This window comes from Ambystoma mexicanum, chromosome 5p, assembly GCF_040938575.1.
Source record: "Ambystoma mexicanum isolate Mex_15411 chromosome 5p, UKY_AmexF1_1, whole genome shotgun sequence".
Taxonomy (NCBI): domain Eukaryota; kingdom Metazoa; phylum Chordata; class Amphibia; order Caudata; family Ambystomatidae; genus Ambystoma; species Ambystoma mexicanum.
Window position 1 is genome coordinate 1,368,532,351 of NC_090930.1, and position 13,838 is coordinate 1,368,546,188.

Sequence of the window (13,838 nt, forward strand, 5' to 3'; positions counted from 1 at the left end):
CCCTCTAACCCCCCCCCACCCACCCACCCTACCTCCATTCCCTCTAACCCCCCCCACCCACCCACCCTACCTCCATTCCCTCTAACCCCCCCACCCACCCACCCTACCTCCATTCCCTCTAACCCCCCCCACCCACCCACCCTACCTCCATTCCCTCTAACCCCCACCCACCCTACCTCCATTCCCTCTAACCCCCACCGACCCACCCTACCTCCATTCCCTCTAACCCCCACCCACCCTACCTCCATTCCCTCTAACCCACACCCACCCTACCTCCATTCCCTCTAACCCCCACCCACCCTACCTCCATTCCCTCTAACCCCCACCCACCCTACCTCTATTCCCTCCAACCCCCACCCACCCTACCTCTATTCCCTCTAACCCCCACCCACCCACCCTACCTTCACTCCCTCTAAGGCCCACCCACCCTACCGCCCCTCTCTAGCCCCGCTCACCCATCCAAGCTACCTCAACTGTACACATACATCCACCATATTCCACTCATTCCCGCGGTCCCCCAATTTACCCCTACATGCCCACATTACGCCCACTCTCTACCCAACCCATTTTATCCCCACACTCTACCACCATCCACCCTACCCCACTCTCTCCCCCCTCACCAGAACTTCCCCATGCATTCTGTGGCCTACCTCAAGCGGTGAGTTTTAGCGTGCCTTCACTCTGGCTCCCCCAAGCCTTTGATCTGTTATTGGGGTTTGAATTAGTCAACTTTTGCCATGTTCAGGGTTTTTACAGACTGGTGCCTTTAGAGAGTCCTTCTTCCCTTCTATCCTCCCCTGTCCGCCTCCTAGCACTCCCCCGACCTGTGATTGGATCTGCGGCCCCCATAAGTCTTGACTGTAGGAAAGTCCCACTGCCCGTTGCAGCCTCCTGTGGCTAAGGACCTCGAGACAAAGGACAGCTCCGTCTGAAGCAGCTCCAGATAGTCTCTGCCAGTGTCAGCCGGGGAAGCAAGAAGCCTGCAGCCATCAACCCACTGTGACTGCTAAAGTAAGTGTGGTGGGTCAGGGGGTGCAGCAATCACTGCACCCCACTAAACTGACACACCCCTGTAATTACACTATTGTTCATATTGTAACATATTGAACTATACTGCCTGGCCATCTCTCTAGGAAATGTAGCTTTTTCCTTTTTTACATTGCTGATTGTGTTGAAACTAGGTGCTTTTTACCTCTTTTTAGGAAAGTCAAATCTGGGTGTTTTTACATTAATGTCTGTGTTGAAACTAAGCCTTTTGCCCTCTGTTCAGGTAAGTCAAATCTGGGTGTTTTACAGCACGCTCTCCCCCCTCTCTGTCTTCCGTCCACACTGCTCCTGCGCTCCCCTGTGGTTGCCTGCTTGTGTCCTCCTGTGTGCTTCCTTCTGTGTGAACCCTCCCCTCTGCTGCCTCCTTTGGTGCTCGGCTTTGGGGTGTCCTTCTTTCTTCCCTCATGCTCGCTTCTTGCCTCCTCGAACCCTCTATGGTGCTCTCAATCTCTCCCATCTTCTCAAACTTTTACTGTATCACCTATCCTATCCGTCTCACTAAGTCTGGTAGGAAAATGTTTCAGAGGTTTATGCTGTTCTTCAACCCTGGTCTTCCTATTGCTGATACCCACATCAGTGCTTCCTCCAGACAGACCCTAACCAACATCCTGTCGTTCCCTCTCCAGACCTCTGAACCCCTCATATGGTCTCGGGTCTGTCTCCTATCTCTTCCTGACCCATTAATGGTGGCACTCGGTGGGAGGTCCTCTTGGCCTCCTTCGACTTCTCCAAGACCATCATTAATGTCTATCTGAATAGCACTGTTTTGGTCCAGGGCCCTCAGCCCAATCTCCTCCTTTTCAATAGGTGTCTTCCACATCTTATGAAATTCCTTCCTTCCTTCTCCCAATTCTCCTCCTAGAACATCTCTGACTCCTCTGCCATCTCCTTCCGCCCCCTCTCTGGCACGCTTTTCCTCCTCACTGGCTACCATGCCACCTCCTGCTACCACCTTTGCCCACTCATGGCCCCCTCTACCACCTCTGCCAGGTGTACCTCAAGCCTGTACCCCATCCCGGAATTCTTTCAAATCTGGCAACCTGCTCCCCATCGCTACCCTAAACTCTCGCTCTGCTGTCAAACACTCCTCTGACATCTGTCACCTCCTCGAAGAACTTGACCTGGATGTCCTCACTCTCACTGAGACAAGGATCACGGGCAGCTCTGTCACGAGTTTTGACACTCTGCTCCCTGATGGTTTCAAGATCTCCCCGAGCCCAGAACCAACTGACCTGGAGGTGGAGTAGCTCTGATCTTTCTGGAGTGGGTCAATTCTTCTGCGATTCCTATGTAGGCCTACTCCTCCTTTGAATGCCTAGTCTTCAGACACACTATCTCTCCTGGCCTCTCCCTGACTGTGGCCACAATCTATAGGCCACCTGGCCAGATCACCCTCTTCATCTCAGAATGGGCTGACCTCTCCTCTGCTAACCTTGCTGCTACTTCTCAATTTCTCCTCGCAGACCTCAACATCCACCTGGATGATTTGAATCCCCCTCTGTGCTCTTCTGCTACCTCTGCAACTCTCTCTCTTCATACTACCCTCTGGTCCGACATATTTTGCCGGACACACCTTGGATGTTCTCATCTCCTCAGACATTCCACTCTCTAACCCTCTCACCACCCCTCTCTCTTGGACTGATCACTTTCTGCTTTCCTCTAACCTGAAAAACTCTGTGCCTCAGCCAAAGCCCACCCCAGCACTGCCACCTACCTTCTCAGTGATTTGGCCCATGAAGCGTGCATTAGTGAATGCCTTTGCCTCTACTTTCTCTGCTCCTCCTACACCTGAGGCTGACTCACACTCTGACACATCCCTCTCTAACCTGCATCTTTCTATCTCCAACACACTGGACATCCTTGCCCCTGTCATGAGAATCCGTCTGAAGCCTACCTCCAAGTGCAACTCTTGGTATGACTCCTATCTCGCTGCCCTGAAATGCAAGTGCAGGGTGGCTGAGAAGAAGTGGAGGGCTTTGGGCGCATCCTCTGACAAACTGGCCTGCCGTCTGCTCCAAAGGCAATACAGACTCTCTGTCCTGTCCAAAAAGAGAGTCCACATCGAAGACCGCATCTCTGTGGCCTCTAACAACACGGCCAAATATCTGCAAAGAGTTGGCCAATCCTGCTGTGGTCTCCACCTCTCCTGTTCCCTCCCAGGCCCTCTGTACACCTCTGGCTTCTCACTTCACCACTAAAATTCAGGACATCCTGCCCTCGCTCTTCTCTTCTCTTCCTCTTCCTCTCCCCACTCTCTCCTCCTCCGTTCGACTCTATCTGAAAACTCCTGACAATGTTTCTAAACAAGTCATATCTATGAAATTGTCGTCCAAACAGGTGCTCCCCTGCTTCTTCAGAACCATCAAGGACCACGTTGACACCCTTGCTCCTGCCTGGGCCGATTTTTTCAATCACTCCTTTGCAACTGGATCTTTCCCCTCTCCGCTTAAGCACTCCTTTGTGCACCCCCTCCTTAAAAATCCTTCTGCCGATCCTACCTGTCCGGCAAAGCATGCCCAGTCTCTATCACTCCTTTCCTGGGCAGACTCCTGGAAAAGCTGGCCATCTCCCAGCTTACTTTCCACACTGAATCTTTTGGTTGTCTCCATGATCATCAGTCTGGCTTTAGAGCAGCCAGAGGCATGGAAACTGCTCTCCTGAACACCCGTGAAGATCTGCTCTCTAATCTTGACTCCAGCCTTCCTTCTGTCCTCATCCTCCTTGACCATTCCTCTGTCAGTCACGCCATCCTGATCAATGCACTCCGTGAGAACCTGGGCATCATGTATGAGGGCCTAGAGTGGTTGATCTCCTTCCTCCTAGACCGACTCTCCCAGGTCCAACTTGGGTCCTTTCTCTCCACCACCTCTATCTCCACATGTGGTGTTCCCCAGGTCTCTATCCTCTCACCCTGGCTCTTCAATGTCTACTTGGCCCCATTAGCCCACCTGATCTCTACCTTCTCTAACTTTCAGTGTTATACAGATGACACATAGCTTTGTTTCAGGTTCCCCTCAGCCTCCTCTCCTCTCTCGCTCATTCCTTATTCAGGATTGGTGCACCTCCAACGATATCTGCCTTAATGCCAGTAAGACAGCAATCCTTCTCATTCGGACCCCTGCTCCTGCTTTCCCCTCTCACTCTGGCTGCCCTTCTTGGGCCCTCGTCCTTCACTTCCTGTGTGTCAAAAAACCTTGGTGTCATCTTCGACTCCACTCTCTTTCTCTCCCCACATCATGGAGCTTACCAAGAAGGCCCACTACCAGTCGCACCACCTCAGAGGTATTCTTCCTTTTCTCACCATCCCCCAGAGCCCTGGTTCTTTCTAGGCTGGACTACTGCAACAGTCTCTTTCTTAATTCGCCTTCCTCTACTCTCCGCCCTCTGCAACTCCATAACAGGACTATGAGACTTATCCTTGGCCTCAAGCCCAGGGACCGTATCTCACCAGCCTGGGCCCACACTACAGCCAACTCTGTCTTCCAAAATACTTTCCTTCTTGAGCCCTTCACTCAGCTTGCTCCAACTCTGAGGGTCTGACACATCACCAGGCAGAGAGTGGGGGGTAGATCTCTCTCTTCTGCAGGTGCCTCCCTCTGAAATGGCCTCTCTGCCCCTCTCAAATATGAGCCCGGCCACTTGCAGTTCCGGAAGCAGTGCAAGACCTTCCCTTTCTCCTCCGCTTTCTCTCTCTCCCTCCCCTGCTGACCTACCTGTCTACTGCGCCGACTGGTTGCTTGATTCTCACTGGGTACAGGCTCCTCCAGGACCAGTCTCCTCTGCACTAGGGTGACCAGATGTCCCGGTTTTGCCGGGACTGTCTGGGTATTTGCACCTCCGTCCCGGGTCCTGAGAGTTTTTAAAGTTTAAAAACCCTGTCCTAGGGTTTGGGGATCGGGTGGATACCATCGTGGTTTTTAGCCGGATATCATGATTTTTCCACCGGTTTGCCAAAAACTGGGATGGTATCCAGCAGATCCCCAAAACCCAGATGGGTTTTTTAAACTCAAAATAGCCTCGGGACCCTGGGCGCTGCAACATGACCCGGGACAAGCCACCCACATAGAGTTGGACTACAGTTTCACTGCTGAAGCTGTAGTCCTACTTCTATGTGGCCTTTCGCGTTTTTCTGTTTTCGATATCTGGTCACTCTACCATGCACTGCCTCCAGGCCTACCGCGCACTGAGGGGCTGTAACTGTAACCTCTACAGTGCCCTGCCTCCTTGCCCATACCCAGAGCCATGCTGCCCTGGCTGCCCTTACTCAGAGCAATGCTGCCCTGATTGCACTTCCCCCTCCCTCTCCCTGGCACTTCTGCCTCTCCTTTCCCCATGCACTTTGCGTTGTCGCACTAATATGGTCTGAATGACACAAGGACTAGTAAGATTGTTTGTCTTGTCCTCCCTCTGTTTCCCTCCCTTGTCTTGTCGCACCTAGAAATACTTGTGTACAGGCGCGTTATAAATGACATATCATATCATAACTTTAAAATCCATCCACCCTCACCCTACCTCTGTTCACTCTACTCTCACCCGCCCACCCTATCTCTGTTCGCTCTACTCCCACCCGCCCACCCTACCTCTGTTCGCTCTACTCCCACCCGCCCACCCTACCTCTGTTCGCTCTACTCCCACCCGCCCACCCTACCTCTGTTCGCTCTACTCCCACCCGCCCTCCCTACCTCTGTTCGCTCTACTCCCACCCGCCCTCCCTACCTCTGTTCGCTCTACTTCCACCCGCCCACCCTGGCTCCTTTTTGTATTAATTGTTTAACTATTTTCTTCTGTTTTTCTCCACAGTCTAACATGTGCAAAACGTCTGAAAGCACACAGCCAAAATAGATAAACTCCCAAATACCTACCATGTCACTGACCATGGCCAGTGATTTTGCACCCCCAACATCGCTATACCTATATACTATTGTCTTGTTCTCCCTCTGTTTCCCTCCCTTGTCTTGTCGCACCTAGAAACACTTGTGTACAGGCACGTTATAAATGACATATCATATCATAACTTTAAAATCCATCCACCCTACCCCTACTCTCTCCACCCCACACACCCACCCTCACCCTACCTCTGTTCGCTCTACTCCCACCCTCCCTACCTCCGTTCTCTCTACTCCCACCCGCCCACCCTACCTCCGTTCTCTCTACTCCCACCCGCCCACCCTACCTCCGTTCTCTTTACTCCCACCCGCCCACCCTACCTCCGTTCTCTTTACTCCCACCCGCCCACCCTACCTCCGTTCTCTTTACTCCCGCCCGCCCACCCTACCTCCGTTCTCTTTACTCCCGCCCGCCCACCCTACCTCCGTTCTCTTTACTCCCGCCCGCCCACCCTACCTCCGTTCTCTTTACTTCCGCCCGCCCACCCTACCTCCGTTCTCTTTACTTCCGCCCGCCCACCCTACCTCCGTTCTCTTTACTCCCGCCCGCCCACCCTACCTCCGTTCTCTTTACTCCCGCCCGCCCACCCTACCTCCGTTCTCTTTACTCCCGCCCGCCCACCCTACCTCCGTTCTCTTTACTCCCGCCCGCCCACCCTACCTCCGTTCTCTTTACTCCCGCCCGCCCGCCCTACCTCTGTTCTCTTTACTCCCGCCCGCCCGCCCTACCTCTGTTCTCTTTACTCCCGCCCGCCCTACCTCTGTTCTCTTTACTCCCGCCCGCCCTACCTCCGTTCTCTTTACTCCCGCCCGCCCGCCCTACCTCCGTTCTCTTTACTCCCGCCCGCCCGCCCTACCTCCGTTCTCTTTACTCCCGCCCGCCCGCCCTACCTCCGTTCTCTTTACTCCCGCCCGCCCTACCTCCGTTCTCTTTACTCCCGCCCGTCCGCCCTACCTCCGTTCTCTTTACTCCCGCCCGCCCGCCCTACCTCCGTTCTCTTTACTCCCGCCCGCCCGCCCTACCTCCGTTCTCTTTACTCCCGCCCGCCCGCCCTACCTCCGTTCTCTTTACTCCCGCCCGCCCGCCCTACCTCCGTTCTCTTTACTCCCGCCCGCCCTACCTCCGTTCTCTTTACTCCCGCCCGCCCGCCCTACCTCCGTTCTCTTTACTCCCGCCCGCCCGCCCTACCTCCGTTCTCTTTACTCCCGCCCGCCCGCCCTACCTCCGTTCTCTTTACTCCCGCCCGCCCGCCCTACCTCCGTTCTCTTTACTCCCGCCCGCCCGCCCTACCTTCGTTCTCTTTACTCCCGCCCGCCCGCCCGACCTCCGTTCTCTTTACTCCCGCCCGCCCGACCTCCGTTCTCTTTACTCCCGCCCGCCCGCCCTACCTCCGTTCTCTTTACTCCCGCCCGCCCGCCCTACCTCCGTTCTCTTTACTCCCGCCCGCCCGCCCTACCTCCGTTCTCTTTACTCCCGCCCGCCCGCCCTACCTCCGTTCTCTTTACTCCCGCCCGCCTGCCCTACCCCCGTTCTCTTTACTCCCGCCCGCCCGCCCTACCTCCGTTCTCTTTACTCCCGCCCGCCCTACCTCCGTTCTCTTTACTCCCGCCCGCCCGCTCTACCTCCGTTCTCTTTACTCCCGCCCGCCCGCCCTACCTCCGTTCTCTTTACTCCCGCCCGCCTGCCCTACCTCCGTTCTCTTTACTCCCGCCCGCCCGCCCTACCTCCGTTCTCTTTACTCCCGCCCGCCCTAGCTCCGTTCTCTTTACTCCCACCCGCCCGCCCTAGCTCCGTTCTCTTTACTCCCACCCGCCCGCCCTAGCTCCGTTCTCTTTACTCCCACCCGCCCGCCCTAGCTCCGTTCTCTTTACTCCCACCTGCCCACCCTAGCTCCGTTCTCTTTACTCCCACCTGCCCACCCTAGCTCCGTTCTCTTTACTCCCACCCGCCCACCCTAGCTCCGTTCTCTTTACTAACACCCGCCCACCCTAGCTCCGTTCTCTTTACTCCCACCCGCCCACCCTAGCTCCGTTCTCTTTACTCCCACCCGCCCACCCTAGCTCCGTTCTCTTTACTCCCACCCGCCCACCCTAGCTCCGTTCTCTTTACTCCCACCCGCCCACCCTAGCTCCGTTCTCTTTACTCCCACCCGCCCACCCTAGCTCCGTTCTCTTTACTCCCACCCGCCCACCCTAGCTCCGTTCTCTTTACTCCCACCCGCCCACCCTAGCTCCGTTCTCTTTACATCCCACCCGCCCACCCTAGCTCCGTTCTCTTTACATCCCACCCGCCCACCCTAGCTCCGTTCTCTTTACATCCCACCCGCCCACCCTAGCTCCGTTCTCTTTACATCCCACCCGCCCACCCTAGCTCCGTTCTCTTTACATCCCACCCGCCCACCCTAGCTCCGTTCTCTTTACATCCCACCCGCCCACCCTAGCTCCGTTCTCTTTACATCCCACCCGCCCACCCTAGCTCCGTTCTCTTTACATCCCACCCGCCCACCCTAGCTCCGTTCTCTTTACATCCCACCCGCCCACCCTAGCTCCGTTCTCTTTACATCCCACCCGCCCACCCTAGCTCCGTTCTCTTTACATCCCACCCGCCCACCCTAGCTCCGTTCTCTTTACATCCCACCCGCCCACCCTAGCTCCGGTCTCTTTACTCCAACCCGCCCACCCTAGCTCCGGTCTCTTTACTCCCACCCGCCCACCCTAGCTCCGTTCTCTTTACTCCCACCCGCCCACCCTACCTCCGTTCTCTTTACAATACCTCCGTTTTCTCTTTACTCCCACCCGCCCACCCTACCTCCGTTCTCTTTACTCCCACCCGCCCACCCTACCTCCGTTCTCTTTACTCCCACCCGCCCACCCTACCTCCGTTCTCTTTACTCCCACCCGCCCACCCTACCTCCGTTCTCTTTACTCCCACCCGCCCACCCTACCTCCGTTCTCTTTACTCCCACCCGCCCACCCTACCTCCGTTCTCTTTACTCCCACCCGCCCACCCTACCTCCGTTCTCTTTACTCCCACCCTACCTCCGTTCTCTTTACTCCCACCCTACCTCCGTTCTCTTTACTCCCACCCTACCTCCGTTCTCTTTACTCCCACCCTACCTCCGTTCTCTTTACTCCCACCCTACCTCCGTTCTCTTTACTCCCACCCTACCTCCGTTCTCTTTACTCCCACCCTACCTCCGTTCTCTTTACTCCCACCCTACCTCCGTTCTCTTTACTCCCACCCTACCTCCGTTCTCTTTACTCCCACCCTACCTCCGTTCTCTTTACTCCCACCCTACCTCCGTTCTCTTTACTCCCACCCTACCTCCGTTCTCTTTACTCCCACCCTACCTCCGTTCTCTTTACTCCCACCCTACCTCCGTTCTCTTTACTCCCACCCTACCTCTGTTCTCTTTACGCCCACCCTACCTCTGTTCTCTTTACTGCCACCCGCCCACCCTACCTCTGTTCTCTTTACTGCCACCCGCCCACCCTACCTCTGTTCTCTTTACTCCCACCCGCCCACCCTACCTCTGTTCTCTTTACTCCCACCCGCCCACCCTACCTCTGTTCTCTTTACTCCCACCCGCCCACCCTACCTCTGTTCTCTTTACTCCCACCCGCCCACCCTACCTCTGTTCTCTTTACTCCCACCCGCCCACCCTACCTCTGTTCTCTTTACTCCCACCCGCCCACCCTACCTCTGTTCTCTTTACTCCCACCCGCCCACCCTACCTCTGTTCTCTTTACTCCCACCCGCCCACCCTACCTCTGTTCTCTTTACTCCCACCCGCCCACCCTACCTCTGTTCTCTTTACTCCCACCCGCCCACCCTACCTCTGTTCTCGCTACTCCCACCCGCCCACCCTACCTCTGTTCTCGCTACTCCCACCCGCCCACCCTACCTCTGTTCTCGCTACTCCCACCCGCCCACCCTACCTCTGTTCTCGCTACTCCCACCCGCCCACCCTACCTCTGTTCTCTTTACTCCCACCCGCCCACCCTACCTCTGTTCTCTTTACTCCCACCCGCCCACCCTACCTCTGTTCTCTTTACTCCCACCCGCCCACCCTACCTCTGTTCTCTTTACTCCCACCCGCCCACCCTACCTCTGTTCTCTTTACTCCCACCCGCCCACCCTACCTCTGTTCTCTTTACTCCCACCCGCCCACCCTACCTCTGTTCTCTTTACTCCCACCCGCCCACCCTACCTCTGTTCTCTTTACTCCCACCCGCCCACCCTACCTCTGTTCTCTTTACTCCCACCCGCCCACCCTACCTCTGTTCTCTTTACTCCCACCCGCCCACCCTACCTCTGTTCTCTTTACTCCCACCCGCCCACCCTACCTCTGTTCTCTTTACTCCCACCCGCCCACCCTACCTCTGTTCTCTTTACTCCCACCCGCCCACCCTACCTCTGTTCTCTTTACTCCCACCCGCCCACCCTACCTCTGTTCTCTTTACTCCCACCCGCCCACCCTACCTCTGTTCTCTTTACTCCCACCCGCCCACCCTACCTCTGTTCTCTTTACTCCCACCCGCCCACCCTACCTCTGTTCTCTTTACTCCCACCCGCCCACCCTACCTCTGTTCTCTTTACTCCCACCCGCCCACCCTACCTCTGTTCTCTTTACTCCCACCCGCCCACCCTACCTCTGTTCTCTTTACTCCCACCCGCCCACCCTACCTCTGTTCTCTTTACTCCCACCCGCCCACCCTACCTCTGTTCTCTTTACTCCCACCCGCCCACCCTACCTCTGTTCTCTTTACTCCCACCCGCCCACCCTACCTCTGTTCTCTTTACTCCCACCCGCCCACCCTACCTCTGTTCTCTTTACTCCCACCCGCCCACCCTACCTCTGTTCTCTTTACTCCCACCCGCCCACCCTACCTCTGTTCTCTTTACTCCCACCCGCCCACCCTACCTCTGTTCTCTTTACTCCCACCCGCCCACCCTACCTCTGTTCCCTTTACTCCCACCCGCCCACCCTACCTCTGTTCCCTTTACTCCCACCCGCCCACCCTACCTCTGTTCCCTTTACTCCCACCCGCCCACCCTACCTCTGTTCCCTTTACTCCCACCCGCCCACCCTACCTCTGTTCCCTTTACTCCCACCCGCCCACCCTACCTCTGTTCCCTTTACTCCCACCCGCCCACCCTACCTCTGTTCCCTTTACTCCCACCCGCCCACCCTACCTCTGTTCCCTTTACTCCCACCCGCCCACCCTACCTCTGTTCCCTTTACTCCCACCCGCCCACCCTACCTCTGTTCCCTTTACTCCCACCCGCCCACCCTACCTCTGTTCCCTTTACTCCCACCCGCCCACCCTACCTCTGTTCCCTTTACTCCCACCCGCCCACCCTACCTCTGTTCCCTTTACTCCCACCCGCCCACCCTACCTCTGTTCCCTTTACTCCCACCCGCCCACCCTACCTCTGTTCCCTTTACTCCCACCCGCCCACCCTACCTCTGTTCCCTTTACTCCCACCCGCCCACCCTACCTCTGTTCCCTTTACTCCCACCCGCCCACCCTACCTCTGTTGTCTTTACTCCCACCCGCCCACCCTACCTCTGTTGTCTTTACTCCCACCCGCCCACCCTACCTCTGTTGTCTTTACTCCCACCCGCCCACCCTACCTCTGTTGTCTTTACTCCCACCCGCCCACCCTACCTCTGTTGTCTTTACTCCCACCCGCCCACCCTACCTCTGTTGTCTTTACTCCCACCCGCCCACCCTACCTCTGTTGTCTTTACTCCCACCCGCCCACCCTACCTCTGTTGTCTTTACTCCCACCCGCCCACCCTACCTCTGTTGTCTTTACTCCCACCCGCCCACCCTACCTCTGTTGTCTTTACTCCCACCCGCCCACCCTACCTCTGTTGTCTTTACTCCCACCCGCCCACCCTACCTCTGTTGTCTTTACTCCCACCCGCCCACCCTACCTCTGTTGTCTTTACTCCCACCCGCCCACCCTACCTCTGTTGTCTTTACTCCCACCCGCCCACCCTACCTCTGTTGTCTTTACTCCCACCCGCCCACCCTACCTCTGTTGTCTTTACTCCCACCCGCCCACCCTACCTCTGTTGTCTTTACTCCCACCCGCCCACCCTACCTCTGTTGTCTTTACTCCCACCCGCCCACCCTACCTCTGTTGTCTTTACTCCCACCCGCCCACCCTACCTCTGTTGTCTTTACTCCCACCCGCCCACCCTACCTCTGTTGTCTTTACTCCCACCCGCCCACCCTACCTCTGTTGTCTTTACTCCCACCCGCCCACCCTACCTCTGTTGTCTTTACTCCCACCCGCCCACCCTACCTCTGTTGTCTTTACTCCCACCCGCCCACCCTACCTCTGTTGTCTTTACTCCCACCCGCCCACCCTACCTCTGTTGTCTTTACTCCCACCCGCCCACCCTACCTCTGTTGTCTTTACTCCCACCCGCCCACCCTACCTCTGTTGTCTTTACTCCCACCCGCCCACCCTACCTCGGTTGTCTTTACTCCCACCCGCCCACCCTACCTCTGTTGTCTTTACTCCCACCCGCCCACCCTACCTCTGTTGTCTTTACTCCCACCCGCCCACCCTACCTCTGTTGTCTTTACTCCCACCCGCCCACCCTACCTCTGTTGTCTTTACTCCCACCCGCCCACCCTACCTCTGTTGTCTTTACTCCCACCCGCCCACCCTACCTCTGTTGTCTTTACTCCCACCCGCCCACCCTACCTCTGTTGTCGCTACTCCCACCCGCCCACCCTACCTCTGTTCTCGCTACTCCCACCCGCCCACCCTACCTCTGTTCTCGCTACTCCCACCCGCCCACCCTACCTCTGTTCTCGCTACTCCCACCCGCCCACCCTACCTCTGTTCTCGCTACTCCCACCCGCCCACCCTACCTCTGTTCTCGCTACTCCCACCCGCCCACCCTACCTCTGTTCTCGCTACTCCCACCCGCCCACCCTACCTCTGTTCTCGCTACTCCCACCCGCCCACCCTACCTCTGTTCTCGCTACTCCCACCCACCCAACCTCCCTCCGTTCTCTACTTCCACCCGCCCACCCTGGCTCCTTTTTGTATTCATTGTTTAACTATTTTCTTCTGTTTTTCTCCACAGTCTAACATGTGCAAAACGTCTGAAAGCACACAGCCAAAATAGATAAAACTCCCAAATACCTACCATTTCACTGACCATGGCCAGTGATTTTGCACCCCCAACATCACTATACCTATAAAAATAACTTTCAAAACATAATACAACACTGACACCCCAAAATGTGTTGGCGCGGATATAGCTGCGAATATTGGCAAAACGGCTGGAAATAAAATGCTTTCCTGGCTCCCTTAGCCCTCACCAAGCGGCCCCCTCATCTGTGCCTGCTCCCCCCACTTACCAGATGGCCACCTCACCTCCCCTGCTCTCTCCCGTCTCCCACAACTCTCTGTTTCTGTGACACAGTTTTCTTTGAGATGTCGGTTATTCGAGGCTATAGCCGAGGCTACAGAAAGCTTTGTGTTGCAAACTCAGTCCCTAGAACCCCCACCCAACTCCCAAATTTCACTTGCTGCCATTTAGCCACCCCCCACCTCTAGCCTGATGGCATTTGCATGTTATTTTGTACCAGCAAATAGCTTTTTCCTATGTTTTATTTTTGCATATCCTCGGCTATAGCCGCAGATATCTTTCGCATCGAGAGAAAAACAAGATGGTGGTAGTTTCATTTCTAAAAAACCTTGGTTTCGGGTAAATCCCCAAGATCTAGCTATCTATTTTTGATGAAGGGGCCACCCCTTTCTCTTTTAAACAACTACTGCACGGAATAACCCCAAACCACCCATGGATCGCAAGCCAACTCTTCATGGCCAAGTTGTTTCGGACCTGATCCAAATCTGTCCATCCGTTTGGG